Source organism: Pinus tabuliformis, chromosome 5_1 (genome assembly GCF_031772625.1).
Source record: "Pinus tabuliformis cultivar Carrire ecotype Pingquan chromosome 5_1, CPIR1, whole genome shotgun sequence".
Lineage (NCBI taxonomy): Eukaryota > Viridiplantae > Streptophyta > Pinopsida > Pinales > Pinaceae > Pinus > Pinus tabuliformis.
Window position 1 is genome coordinate 420,959,782 of NC_142305.1, and position 16,106 is coordinate 420,975,887.

The 16,106-nt window shown below is 36.7% G+C and overlaps 1 pseudogene across 1 annotated transcript; it reads right to left on the reverse strand.

Annotated features, from left to right (window-relative positions):
- Nucleotides 1-1,778: 1,778 nt before the first annotated feature.
- Nucleotides 1,779-10,354, reverse strand: LOC149165285 (chaperone protein ClpB1-like; annotated as a pseudogene). Its single transcript, XR_016260730.1, has 6 exons — nucleotides 10,069-10,354; nucleotides 9,203-9,420; nucleotides 2,823-2,910; nucleotides 2,418-2,693; nucleotides 2,119-2,316; nucleotides 1,779-1,928 (listed from the first exon to the last, which is right to left on the reverse strand). The product of XR_016260730.1 is annotated as a chaperone protein ClpB1-like (transcript).
- Between the last annotated feature and the right edge of the window lie 5,752 nt (nucleotides 10,355-16,106).

Consider the following 16,106-nt stretch of genomic DNA (forward strand, 5'->3'; position numbering starts at 1 on the left):
CTATTTCCCACATTTTCATATATTAGCCTAACAATGGATGATCTTTGTTCTTCGATCTTAAATGCATATGGGGAAGCTACTAATGCAAAACTAAATATAGGAAAACTCTTCTAATCCTTTACAAATGGACTCCCCTCTATAATATGAAGTTAGAGAAATATTATCTCATGTCAGATTCGGTTAAGTTTCTAGGTCATTATTGTGGTCACCAAACATACTTCAAGAAATTCAAAATTCCATTGGCTCCTTTATGGAAGCGAATATGAGCTATGAGGAGAAGGGGTTTGTGAAATGTAGTAGAACAATTGTAGGGTTGGACCTTCATGAGGGACTAGCAAAGGAGATCTAATGCATTTAGGCCCTATCACCCACATGCAAACGCTGGATAATGAGTATCCCATTCAAATTCAAAAAATGCCAGATATGGCAGTGAGTACCCTAAATCTTAATAAGGATCGTGTCGGTAAAGAATTTTATGCATACAATATTTAGTGAGGCTATAGATAACAGTGCTATTAATTCATCGAAGGTTTTGAAAATGGAAATTATGCATCATACCAAAATAGAGGAAGATACACAAAATTTGGCCTCCATGATGAAAGATGCAAATGTCATTAAGCTTGGTCTACATGGTGATCGTGGGAAGGACAAGGATGCACCTTCACAATCCGAAGGGAAAGTGTAAATGCAAATGTATAGCTGCAATTCCCCTTTGTTTTCTTGTGAAAAAGTTGGACAAAGTAAGGCTTCCTTTCTCCTATTGTGTCACCTTTATAAATCCTTAAAACACAATCAAAATTTTTAATTCAAAATCATTTATTTTATTTAATACATATTTTTAAAATTATTTTAATGTCAAATGTGTATAATAACGACACAGTAGTTGTACAGTTTCGAGGAACATGGTTTCATGTGGTACAAAAAGTGTTTTAAAAATATTTCTTATAGATTGGTGACTTAACACCTACAAGTGCTAGGTTTTTATTGAACTTTATAGATTTATAAAATGTATATGGATCTATCCTAGATCCCTTTTAAGTGACAATATAACTCCTACTTGTTGAAGTAGTTCCATAAACATGAGGGAAAGAATAAACCATTGATGATTTGTCCTTATGTTTTTAAAAATAGAGTTGTGTTTGTAAATTAATATAAGAAACTAGATGAATTTAACAATAGCATACATTAACATTTACATTTCCAATTTCCCATCTTTTAAGTGACAATATAACTCCTACTTGTTGAAGTAGTTCCATAAACATGAGGGAAGGAATAAACCATTGATGATTTGTCCTTATTTTTTAAAAATAGAGTTGTGTTTGTAAATTAATATAAGAAACTAGATTAATTTAACAATAGCATACATTAATATTTACACTTTCAATTTCTCATCATTCAAATATCTAATTTTTTTGCTTCATTTAAACGAAAGATATAAATCCCAATTATAAGAGGTTAGTGGAAACAACATCAAGATTTCTCTTTTATTCGAATTGGACTACATTGAGATCGCGTCACATATCACATAATTGTTCATCTATGCTCTTTCTTCATATGTTGTCCACTTAACAGCATTTCCTTTGCAACATTTGATGCAATTACTAGTTTAATTAAATTACACATCAAATTAATGCATAAAATACACATAATAAAACCAAAAAGCCACTTTGATCCAAAAATCTAACTCTATGAAACAGGATCAGGAACAGGATACACAGAAACGGGAATATCTATGAGGGTATTTGCTTTTGCACCAATGTTTTGTTTAATGATCGCCACTCCTGTCCTCTACGTGATAAGATAATGTCTCTTCTTCAGGCATTGCATACTTTACTGGTCTCATCAATCTCCTCTCTCAGGAGCATCAAAGACAGCTGAGAGACAACATTTCCTTCTATCCATCGCCGTAAGGGACGAGCACCATAGACCTGCGAGTACAACATTATCCATTTTAAGGTTATACACAGAATCCTGATCTGAATTGCACACGAAAGAGGAAGAAGCATATCCAGGACAAAGAGAGATGCAGGGACATGATTACTAGGGTTGGGAACACATCCCCTAGCAAGACAGACTCCGAATAAGAAAGAAAAAAAACAAAGTGATTGTTTTACTTACAGGATCATAGCCTTTCCAAAGAATAAAATCCAAAGTTGCATCTGTTACTTCTAATGCGATACCTCTCTCAGCAAGACGAATCTCTACATCTTTCAACTGTAGTCTAACAACTTTTTTGAGCTGATCATGAAGGAGAGTATTAAATACAACTATCTCATCGAATCTATTAAACAACTTAGGTCTGAAATGTGTTCTAACCTGCCACAAAATTCATAGAAAGGTGTGTCAGAGCACGGCAGCCACCTTCATGATAATCATATGAAAAAGATGCACAAACGTAGTCCAGACAATGCACATACTTCTTGCATAGCGTTCTCTCTTGCTGTTTCTATTGTTGTGTGGCCAGACAATGCAGCAAGGGTTCTGTTCCGAGATTGGATGTCATGATAATGATTGTGTTTGAGAAGCTAACTGTGAGACCTTGCCCATCTGTGAGTCTGCCATCATCAAGCACTTGAAGCAAAATGTCGAGGACTGACTTGTGTGCCTTTTCAGCTTCATCAAAAAGAACAACACTATAGGGTCGTATCCTTACTGCTTCTGTTAATTGTCCCCCTTCATTATGACCACAATAACTGCCATTTCAAAATCAGGCACATCTAACCATTTTAGGTCAGTGCAACAGCAAATTTATTAAGGAAAAAAATTAAATAGTGTCGTGTTGTCGAAAAATTTCCATTGACAACATTTAACTTTTCACATACCCAGGGGGAGAACCTATAAGCCTTGACACTGAATGTTTCTCCATATATTCAGACATATCAATCCGGATCAGCTGTTTTTCGTCATCAATGTTGGAAATTTATGAAAATTCCATAACAGACAGACAACAAAAATGCTCTGTTTTTATACTCTGTTTTAACACAGAAAACTCAGAAAAACAGAAAAAAAATCGTTCTCTGCCCTGGTGTTGCAGCAACGTAGTTTGGTTTTGCAGCAACGCAAAAAAAAAATATTTTCTGAAAACTGAATTTCAACAGTGCACAGCAAAAGGGAAGTTGTATTCATGTATAATACTTCCTCTAACAGAGGGATTTCTACAAGGCTACTTTAAAGACAGTTCAAAACTTAAAAAAAACTTCATGCTGTAAACAGAAAATACATTACTGTGTCTGCACTGCTGTACATTACAGAAAACAAAATACTCTGTCTCCTCTGAAAAATCAACAGGTTGTTTTTCACTGCTGTGTCTGCACTCTGCATTGTTGTGACTGCACTCCTGTGCATTTACAAAACACTCTGTTTCTGGTCAGAACTAATGTTGCTGTAACACTCTGTTTCAGCTCAGAACGCTGCTGTAACACGCTGTTTCTTCCTTGAAACATTTTACATTGTTGTGTGTAAATTACATTCATACATTCACGCTAATGCATGGAAAAAAAAATACTTCTGCACTGCTGTGCATTACAAAGAGAGCTCTGTCTCTATTTCAAAAAAAAAATTACGCACACTGTTGTGTTTTCATTACATTTTCAGATTCAACTAAAAACTGAACTTCACATTTTTTTACTTGTCGTAAAAGCAAAACTATACCTGTGAATTAAAATAAAATAAAATTAAAAATCCTACCTACATTTACCAACTACAGCAATAAATTACCATCATTCCGTGAGTGACCACCATTCCGTAATAAATTGCTGTGTAATGGATGATTCAGGAAAAGACTGGAGCTGCGGCTGTTTAATGGCAGTTTCATCAATGTAGAGGTATGGCTGTTGATTCATCAGTACAGGAGTATGGCAAAGGACAAGCCCTGCAGTTGAAAATAATATTTCAACACTCCCCTTTAGTTTCAACTGCTGGGTTATCAGTCATACCCAGACATTTTCTCAAAAATTCAAAACTTTTCTGTCCCAAAGGCTTGGTTAGAATGTCTGCAACCTGCTCCTGAGTTTTGCAATGTACTAGGAAAATTTCTCCATTATTTACCAACTCTCTAATATAATGAAACCTTGTGTCAATGTGTTTCGTTCTCTTATGAAACACAGAATTTTTGGATAATGCAATAGCAGAACTGTTGTCACAATAAATCACAGTTCCTTTTACCTGCTCTTGGCATAAGCTCCTTAACATCCTTCTCATCCAAACTGCTTGACATGTTGCTGCTGTAGCTGCCACGTACTCTGCTTCTGCTGTAGACAATGCCACAATTGGTTGTTTCTTGGAAGCCCATGAAATGGCTCCTGAACCCATATGAAAACATAACCGGAAGTGCTTTTCCGATCATCTACACTTCCAGCCCAATCACTATCAGTGTATCCAACTAAATTTGAACATTCTGAAGTAGTATATAAAATTCCAAACCTTTTGGTACCTTTGACATACCTCAGAATTCTTTTTGCTGCCTGCCAATGTGCTTCCTTTGGCCTCTCCATGAATCTGGAAATTAAACTAACAGCAAACATAATGTCAGGCCTAGTAGCTGTGAAATACATAAGGCTGCCAACAATACTCTTGTACAAACTAGGATCAAAATCCTTGCTGCTGTCCTCTCTGCTGAGTTTTAATCCCATTACTGTGGGAGTGATCGCTGCTTTGCATTCTTGCATGTTAAATTTGTCCAACACTTGATTTGCATATCTAGCTTGTGAGATAAAAATTCCTTTTTCATTTTGATCTACTTCTATGCCTAAGAAGTATCTCAAGAAACCCATGTCAGTCATTTCAAATTCCTCTTTCATGACTGATTTAAAATTCTCAATGAGCTGATCATCATTACCTGTGAAAATAACATCATCAACATATAAGACAACAATTAAAATTTTACCATCCTTTTCTTTGATGTAGACGGTGGGTTCTCCTTCACACTTGTCAAATTCATTATCCAATAGATAGGAATCTATCCTGCTGTACCATGCTCTTGGCGCTTGCTTCAGCCCATAAAGAGCTTTCTTCAATCTGCACACTTTGTGCTCTTCACCTTTCTTCTCATAGCCTAGAGGTTGTTCAATGTAAACCTCTTCCATTAACACTCCATTTAGGAATGCTGACTTCACGTCCATTTGGTAAACTTTCCACTTGTTTTGAGCTGCTATGGACAGCACTGCTCTCACGGTTTCCATTCTTGCAACCGGGGTGAAAGTCTCCTCATAATCTCTCCCATATTGCTGCTTGTACCCTTTGACAACCAGCCTTGCCTTGTGTCTTTCTATTTTACCTTCAGCATTGCTCTTGGTCTTGTAAACCCATTTCACTCCAATGACTTCTTTTCCTTTTGGTAGCTCAACCAAATCCCATGTTTTGTTTCTCTCTATGGCATTCATCTCCTCATCCATAGCTTCTATCCATTTCTTATGTTTAATTGCATCTTTGAAATGAATAGGGTCTTCAACATGACAATATAAAGCAAATAAAGAATTCATACCTTCATTTGCTGCTTCTTGTTCATAAATTTCATTTAAATTTCTGAACTTCTTACCTCTTTCATTTGGTGTATAAGTGCTTGAAGAAGCACTTGAATTTCCTCCTTGTGGTGTGCTTGAAGAAGCACTTTCATTTCTTCTCAAGGGTGTCTCTTGCTGTCCTTGTGTTGGCGCTGTTGTTTGGGGTGTTTCAGCCATTTCCTCATCATCATCATCATGAGACAAACAGTTTTTAACATTAACTGTTTTCTCTATGCTTCCATCCCAAGCTTCCTCCTCAATGAACTGAACATCTCTGCTGACAAAAAATTTCTTGGTAGATGGGATATACAACCTGTAAGCTTTGGATTCCTCACTGTATCCAATGAAGATACATTTCTCCCCTTTGCTGTCCAACTTCCTCCTTAGTTGATCTGGTATGTGTGCATAGGCCACACATCCAAAAACTTTCAAGTGGGTGACACCTTGCTTTCTCCCACTCCATGCTTCTTCCGGCACTTTGTTCAACACTGCTTTTGTAGGACACCTGTTCAAAATATACACTGCACAATTTACAGCTTCAGCCCAATAATCATTTGGCAAATGCTTTGCCTTCAGCATGCTCCTCGCCATATCCATGATGGTCCTATTCTTCCTTTCAGCAACTCCATTTTGCTGTGGGGTGTACCTAGCTGTAAACTGTTTGTGAATTCCATTTTCTCTACAAAATCGTAGGAATTCCTTGGAGATATACTCACCTCCTCTGTCAGTTCTCAAAACTTTTATATGCAGCCCACTTTGGTTCTCCACAAGTGCTTTGAAATTTTGAAATTTCTCAAACACTTCACTTTTGTTCTTAAGGAAATATACCCAAGTTTTTCTTGTAAAGTCATCAATAAATGTTAGAAAATATTGGCTGCCTGCTAATGATGGAGCTTGCATTGGTCCACATAAATCTGAGTGGATGATCTCTAAGGGTGCCTTTGCCCATATGCTTTTACCTGATGGAAAACTTTCTCTATGTTGTTTCCCCAAAATGCAACCTTCACAAAGGCTGTCCGGTTTCTCTATCAATGGCAATCCTCTTACCATTCCTTTTCTGCTTAACAAGTTTAGACCTCCAAAATTGAGATGTCCAAATCTCAAGTGCCACAACCAATTTTCATCCTTTGGCACGCTTTGGAAAGCCTCTTGTGTCACTGCTGCAATTTCTTCGTTATTTTTCAAATTTGCTCTTATTCTAAGAGGGAACATTCTGTTCCTTGTCATCTTCACTTCAGCAATGCATCGCTTGCTGGGTGCTCTGTCCATAATGGTGCATACATCATTCTTAAAGAAAACATTGTACCCCTTATGGACAAGCTGTCCAATACTCAAGAGGTTACACCTCATTCCAGGGACATAGTAGACATCTGCTATGGTTTTCTTTTCTCCTTGCTTTGTAAATATTTTTACCTCTCCTTTTCCCATAACAGAAATTTTGCTATCAGTTCCTAGTGTGACTTCTGATTTCACATTTTTATCTAGGGCAGAAAAGAAGGCTATGTTTCCTGTCATATGGTTGCTGCAACCTGAGTCTAAAAACCATATGTCTTCACTGTTTGTTTCAGCCATATTACAATCTAACAGCACATTATTTTGGCTGATATTTTCACTATTAATGTTTGCATTAGATCTATTGATCATATCATGATGCTTCTTTTTACATTCACTGGCATAGTGCCCATATTTTTTACAATAATAGCATTTGACATTGGATTTTTCATACCTTTTTCCTTGAGCATGATGTTGTCCTCTTTGCTGACTGTTGCCTTGGCCTTGGTTCTGATTTGGATTGTTGCTTCTTCCTTGAGCATTTGCTGGGTTGTTCCTTCCACCTCTGTTCTGGCTTCTGCCTCTTCCTCTCTTGTTTCCTCTGCCTTGACCTCTTCCTCTTCCAAAAGACATCTGGGTCTTGAAGGCTTGCTCTAGAGATGAGTTTTCATTCCTACTCAACCTCTGCTCATGTGTTATCAGTGATGCATGTAGTTCATCAACTGAAAATTTTGATAGATCCTTTGTCTCTTCAATGGTGGTGACAATCGCATCAAACTTTGAGGGTAAGACCCTCAATATTTTCTCCACAATCCTCCTTTCTTCAATGGTTTCTCCATGAGTCCTCATCTGTGTGACCAGACCAATCACATGTGTGAAGAATGAGTCAATATTGTCTGACTCCTTCATGTTCAGATTCTCAAAATCTTTCTCAGCAATTGTAGTTTTGCTGTCTTCACTCTCTCCATGCCTTGATAGGCTGTCTTGAGAGTTTGTCATGCTTCATTGGATGTCTTAGCTGCTACTATTCTTGGAAATACACTCTGGTCCACTGCTTGATACAACAATACAATGGCTTTTGCATCCTTCTTCCTATTGCTCTTCAGCAGATCTTTCTCTCCCTGAGTTAAGTTGTTAAATTGATTTTCATCTGCTGGTTCTGCAAACCCAGATTCAACTAATTCCCATAAATCTTGAGAGATAAACACAGCTCTCATGGTTATGGCCCAATAGTCATAGTTTTTCCCATTAAACTGTGGGAGCTGGGTGTTAAACATACCCATACTAGTGCTGGTGCTAGCCATTCTTTCAATACTTGACTGTGTAAAAAAAATTCACTGACTCTCTTCACTCTGCTGGTGAAGTTGCTACAGCAATAAACCCTTCCTTCAGCTTCTTTGACACTTCAAAGAGCCTGGACTAGCTCTGATACCATGTTGGAAATTTATGAAAATTCCATAACAGATAGACAACAAAAATGCTCTGTTTTTATACTCTGTTTTAACACAGAAAACTCAGAAAAACAGAAAAAAAATCGTTCTCTGCCCTGGTGTTGCAGCAACGTAGTTTGGTGTTGCAGCAATGCAAAAAAAAATATTTTCTGAAAATTGAATTTCAACAGTGCACAGCAAAAGGGAAGTTGTATTCATGTATAATACTTCCTCTAACAGAGGGATTTTTACAAGGCTACTTTAAAGACAGTTCAAAACTTAAAAAAAACTTCATGCTGTAAACAGAAAATACATTACTGTGTCTGCACTGCTGTACATTACAGAAAACAAAATACTCTGTCTCCTCTGAAAAATCAACAGGCTGTTTTTCATTGCTGTGTCTGCACTCTGCATTGTTGTGACTGCACTCCTGTGCATTTACAAAACACTCTATTTCTGGTCAGAACTAATGTTGCTGTAACACTCTGTTTCAGCTCAGAACGCTGCTGTAACACGTTGTTTCTTCCTTGAAACATTTTACATTGCTGTGTGTAAATTACATTCATACATTCACGCTAATGCATACAAAAAAAACTTCTGCACTGCTGTGCATTACAAAGAGAGCTTTGTCTCTGTTCCAAAAAAAAATCTACGCACACTGTTGTGTTTTCATTACATTTTCAGATTCAACTAAAAACTGGACTTCACATTTTTTTACTTGCCGTAAAAGCAAAACTATACCTGTGAATTAAAATTAAATTAAATTAAAAATCCTACCTACATTTACCAACTACAGCAATAAATTACCATCATTCCGTGAGTGACCACCATTCCGTAATAAATTGTTGTGTAATGGCTGATTCAGGAAAAGACTGGAGCTGCGGCTGTTTAATGGCAGTTTCATCAATGTAGAGGTATGGTTGTTGATTCATCAGTACAGGAGTATGGCAAAGGACAAGCCCTGCAGTTGAAAATAATATTTCAACAATCAAACAATTCAGCTGCAGCCTGCAAGAGCCTTTGCAAGTTCTGTTTTCCCAACTCCAGTGGGCCCCAAGAAGAGGAAAGATCCAATCGGTTGTTCAGGTCTTCCAAATCCTGCCCGTGATCTTAACACAGCTTTGGCAACTGCTTGAACTGCCTCATCTTGTCCAACAACTCTTTCCTGCAACCTTCCCGACAGACCTATCAGTCGCTCCTTCTCATTCTGACCGAATCTAGTAGCACGAATATCAGTGTAGCCACTCACAAACTGCAGGCATCACATAGTTATGTATCCAAAACATCTCAGTTGTTTTTAGTGAGATTTTTTGGAAGCTTTTCTGGTAGGTTTTTTTTGGTTAAATTTCTCTAAAATCCGGCAGCAATTTATTCAAATCACAAGGTTGATAGATAATTTCTGCACAATCAAAGCGTCCTAGGGGTTTTTCAGGGTGCTGAATCCAAATATGTAGTTAAAAAACCATTTTAAATAATACAAATCAAAATTTAACCTCAATTTTTTCCGCTAATTCCAGAATCTCCAAAAAATCCACTAAAAACAACTCCCAAAACATCACCCACGCTATCATTAATGGTTAAAATTTATTCTCTCACAGACAACTCACAAAACATCACCCACTATAGCTATCATTAATGGTTAAAATTTATTTTCTCAATCAAAAGAAAAAGAGTACGAGACTAAGGGTTCTCACCGACCAACAATTTTCACTCTATCAAACAACATTGAACACCCCTACATACCCAGAAGTTTCAATACATATCTTTACATCAGAGCATCGCCATCCTAATCAAAAAGCCTATAGACTGATCAACAAGACAGCCAACTTGCAAAGAAAGTTGCAAAGTTATCTCCGAGAACTGACCTCAACCAAACGAGCTTTACTTGCTTTATCTTTTTCTTTTTCGAGGGCATGTAGCTCAACTTCTGGTTGAATCGTTTTCCTTTCAAGGGTGTGTCGATTTCGTCAGGTAGACTGTTTAGTTGCACAGATACATTTGCATATGCTTTGTCTACCAGATCAAATGCTTTGACCGGAAGACACCACCCTGTTCAGACAAACAGATTGCAGATCATTTTCATAAAGCCCAAAGGATTTCTTGATCCCTCAAGAATTAACTGAATATGTCAAAACTTTTTCACAAGTTAAATACTGAGTTATACACATATCACGTATTGTAACACTCCAGTTTTTAATTCCAGATGGGCAATATATATGTGTATATGATAAAAAGGCCAGAGCTCAACGATGTAATATTTAAATATTGTACACCGAATATTAATATTAAAAAATTACATCATTACATAAGGAGAAGGACAAACAAAAACATGGGAGGCTATGATTTCACAATAGAAGGATGTAATATTTAAATATTGTACATTGAATATTAATATTAAAAAATTACATTATTACACAAGGAGAAGGACAAAAACATAAGAGGCTATACTTTGATAAGAGAAGGAAGGAAAAGGGTATAGGAAGCTCAAAAGGGGTGAAAGGGAAATAATATCATTTTATCATAATTCTAAGTCATTTATCTCATATTATCCTAAGTCATATTAACTTAACTTTGAAGTTAATGGAGGAAGTGAAATTTGTGGGCTTATTAAAAAGCCCAATGTTGTGGACATGTAAGAGATATTTTTCAGTCATTATTCCTTGAAGAATGTTTGAAAGGCTATGTCGCTTTAGTATGAGCTCCCTTTAGAGAAATTTATTGCAGAGTCTATGTTGAGGCCTAGAGGGAAAGTGGAATAGCCCAATGAGTTGCATGACGGAGAAGAGGATCTTATTCTTGGGTTGTGGGGGTTGAAGGAGAAATAATGTTGGTGGATTGAGATTGCAATGAGATTTTTTATATTGTGGATTGTTGAGAAATTGGGCTATGTGAAACGACTAGAACCATCCATAGGTGACTTCATCCTTGTAGATTCATATTCTCAATAGGGTTGCTTGTTGCATATAGATGAAGTGCAACAAAACCTAAGGTTGGATAGAATGTCCTTTTTTTGCTGCCAATTAGTGTTTAAATAAAAAAAGGTAAGTGTTTGAATTATTTATAGTTATGTTGAGTTTAATGATGTTTATGTTATTCACTGGTTGTTTTGTTTACATAAATAAGTTTACCTCTGTAACATTGAACGATTAATTATATTTGGATAAACTTACTTGTCATGTGCATGCATTCATAATTAATAATGAGACAATGGGGAGACTAGCATCAGAGCAAGAAATGGATGGATATTTGAGGCTCAGAGAAGTATCCCTTATCCTCAGCAGTTACAAAGGGTATTGAGTATATTATTACAAATTGGTATTAGAGCTATAATAATGATGGATTCAACCCAATCACATGGTTAGGCATGTGAGAAAAGTGGTATTCAAACTTAATTATAAAATTTAATGGAGGAATATTGAATACCCCACTACCCCAATAGTATATAGGGGTGGTTGGGTACATTACAATGTGATATCAAAGCTACTAGTTGCATTGATTGGATTATATAGGCTAGAAACTAGAGCTATTGGTTGCAACATTGGCACTATATGGATAGAAATCAATTTGGACCAAAAAAAATTGTAGTATGGATATTATATGTTTTCTAAAATGTTTATGTGAAAAAGTGATGTGAAGGTGCAATTGAGAAAGTCATGGGTTTGAAATTTCCCAAACAATGTGAAGCAAATCTCATATGCCAATATGAAAGTGTTAATGAGGAAGATTGATAAACAACTTGTTGGAAATAATGATGGGGGGGTGAATTAGTATTTCATTACTCTTTTTACTTAGTTAATATTGTAACAAAATTCACATCACACAATCAATAATCCACAATGTGTGACCAAAAGTCAAAAAGTGCAAGTCAAGACTTGAAGAAGGAACACTTGAAAATAATCTTCAATTTATTACAATGATTTGTGAAGACACCAATTCTTTGTAAGCACCAACTTACATAAATTGCAGTCTCCAACCCGTTGAGAAGATGAGGAAACAAATCCTCAATAAGCTCCAACTTATAGTTGTTTTACTATTCAAGAAACAACATTTAGGCTTAGAAATTGATCAAAGAAAAGGTGTGCCCTCCTAGCAGCTTGTACCCAACTCAAACTACAACTCTACCTCCATAATGACTCCAACTTGGACTCAACAAGAGTTATAGTTTAGCCTTTGCAATTCAACCTCCAATCGAACCTAAACAATGCACCATAAATTCAACCCTCAAGATAGCCCTGAACTTGTCCTATAAGAATATCAGGGCTCAATCCTCAAGACAATCTTGAAACTTGGCCTTTCCCACCAATATTCGACCCTCTAACTAGACCACAAACTTAGAGAAAACTCGACCCTTTTTCTCACTAGAACTCAGCCTACCGAGCCTCTTGAATTCGATCTCCAATAGGGGCTACACTTGGCTGCAACAAAAGAACAAACCCTTCCCCAAACGATTATGCCAAAAACCCTTTTACATCCTAGGTACAATAAATATATCTCACACAAATTCCTTCAACTCGGCTAGATTTCCAAATCGACTTTGGTTCATGAGGTGTAAACCTAAAAACTACTCATTCACTATGCAAGAACAAGACCAAAATTGCACTTGAGTGATGGCTTAATTGTCTCCTCCTCAACACCTATATATAATGTGTTCAACTTCTAAAAGTAGGACCAACTTGCCCACTAACTAGGCCAACTGGTGTAACTAGCAGAATGTATAATAATATTCAAAAATTTATTTCTCCTCAACTGTGGGGAGTTAGAAGACAATCCATATATCATTTAGAAATATCTCAGAATAAGCTTTCCAACCATATATCCTATGATCCCATTTGAGTTAGGTAATTAGAGTAAAAATTCCTTCAAAGATAGGGTATCCAAATGGTAATTTCCTCTTTCATTTGGATAGCATTTGACATCAATAACAACCATTTTCAAAATTTCCCCCTTTGCTATTGATGGAAATAATTTGATATCTACTTCTTTTGATAATTCGCCCCCCTCCCCCTCCACCCCCTCCCCTTATCTGCATTATCTTCATACTTCTTGTCAGATGTCCCCCATGTCTGCATTCTCTCCCCCATTGACATCAATAACAAAGGGTTTTCCCCTTGATTTTGTGCTTACTTTATTGAGATAAAGGAGATATCACTTCGAAATTATGCCTGAGATATTCAAAGGTTTCTCTAGGCATAGGTTTGGTGAAGATGTCAATAATATGTTCTTTGGTGCCAATATATTCCATCTTGAAATTTTGCTCAATGACTTGTTTTCTAAGGAAATGTTACTAGATAGGAATATTTTTTTTTTGAGTGCATGATAGGATTTTTTTACATATTGACCGCACTAGCGTTGTCGCATAAAACGACAATTAGCTGACCATATTCCAATTTGATGTCCTAGAAGGTTTGTTTCAACAAGAGAACTTGGTTTTAAACATTTATTGTTGTTATGTATTTGACTTCAGTTGGAAAAACTAATGATTACTTTTTTCTTGACCAAGATGTCGGGCCTCTAAATTATCCTGATATTACTATTTTTAATGAATTAAGAAGAATTATGTTACCATTTTAACCATTTTCCTCCATAAACATACCAAAACTCCCTCGTACATGTTTACAAAGTTTATTATTATTATTTCCTTTATTTTTAATGAATTAAGAAGAATTATGCTTGATTTTACTAATAACAATTTACCAGTTCAGTCTTTGTAGCTTAGTCTAAGTTACAGTAGCCATCTTCGTGATCAAGCTATTAGCACCATTCTAGAAGGAAATTGGGCATGTCAATTTTGTTTCTAAAGCCCCCAATATGTTGAATTTTTCCACAAAACTTAAGAATCAGGTTTATTTCTAAGATTATGATCACAAACACACTCAAATGCCACAACACAAGCACTTTGCACAGTGGAAAACATATAACAGTGAATCAATCTTGTGCACAAGACAAATTTTAAGCCACAACTTGTTATATTACAAACTTTAATACAAGAAAATTAGGGCTTTTGCACCATGGATCATGGCCCTTACATACAACCATGATAAAATAAACAACTAGGACTTGGTGTCAACAACTATGAAAACCAATATCTCCATGAACAAAGTACACCTGACCTACTTATTGAAGGTGCACAGTACTTAGCCCTTTCAGTGCATGTACCTTGAACACATCTGGAAGGTCCTTTGTCATCTCTTTTGTTGATCAATACAACTTCTGAAACTTCAGAAAGCTTGCATCTCCATCCATCCAATCTGCCACTATCAACCCTCCTGCTGCTCCAAAATTGACTAAACATAGACTCATCAAACATCCCACTAGTTGCTCTCCCGCTCCTCCAAGATTTTCAACTCTTAGGATCTTCACCAAAGCTGCCTTCTAGCACTCATATGGCTCCTCCAACATCCACAATGAGTAGAAGGTTTTAGCTATGGTGACAGTGGGCCATCACCCCATTGTTGTCTCTTGGTCTAGTACCAACCTTGTAGGGTACCCCTCTCCAAGGTCTGCTAGATTTTGTGGCAACGGAGTCCACAAAGATTGATAGAGATCTAAGGCCCAACCCTTAGAGGATGAATTTATATGCTTCTACATCAAGTTTGGCACCCAAAGGCACCAAAAAATTCCCTAGATGACATAATGCATGGATGATGTCATCTTTTCTTACCCTATGCCTCACATGTGTGGGAATTTTTTTATATTGTAGTTCTTGGCTAGTGGGTTGGCTAGTAACCCACCTCATCATTGTGATTTTACTTGTTGAATAGGGGATTTTAGGCTTAAGTGTATCTATTCCTCCTCGTATAAATATAGGAGAGGACACTTGTATTGTCATTTTCACTTGGACTAGGATTATTTCGGCCTCTTGAGAATTTTGGCCTCTTTATGTTCTAGAGGAAATTGTATCTATGAATGAATTTTGAGATTTGGAGCTACTCACTTGTCTTTGGAGCTATTGTGCCCTAATTTATTGAAAAATTATTTGATAGAATCCAGATATCATTGTTGCATACATTAATTATGAATGACATGTGAATGATAATCCTATTGGAAAACTTTGATTAAGTCTCCCATAAAAATCTTTGAACCATTACGTAGGTATCACTAGCATTTTTAATGTTATGGCATCAATTATCCATCCTCTTCAGCAACTTTTAGCTATCCAATCAACTCATAGACTTCATCATCCCAAGGAGTAAGGCACTGAGCTACCTTGTTGGTGATCAAATTCATTTTTCCTCCATAAAAGTTATCTCTTTCTCTCTTGGCCTAATTCGACCCCTTTACATCCAAGCATCCAAGTTAGGGCTTGGTGAGAATTGCAAGGCAAGGAAGACTTTTGGGATTGAAGGGTCTACTGCTAAGGGTATAGTTGATTGCCTCAAAATCAACCCTCTTGGTAGGCATTCGCTCCAATTTTATTCATAAACTTTCTTCCTCTAGTTGTTTGCCCTAGGTAAACCCTATTTTGGTGTTGCTTCAACTTAGGGGCTTACTTGAGGGTTTCATGCGCCTTTTTCCTTTTGAAAATAATTGTTGGAAACCCTTTCTCTTTGCCTTGACCTTTAATTATCCCAACACTAAACCCACTAAGCAAGCCCTACGTCTTCTGCCTCATAGATTCAGCCTCTCTTGGAAAAGCAATTTTCCTCCATTTGGTGATTGGAACCTTGTACTCAAGTTGATCTTTTTCCTTAGAAGCCTATTGGTCATCATATACCTTTGTACTTAGAATATCCATCATAGGTGACGTCATATTGGGACTCCTCCCATTGATGAAATTTCATAAAGAACCGGGGGTTTCGGTTGTGGTGACAGTGGGCCACTACCCCATTGTTGTCACTTGGTTTAGCAATAGCCTTGTAAGGTACCCCTCTGTAAGCCCTACTAGTTTTTGCAACAACATTTA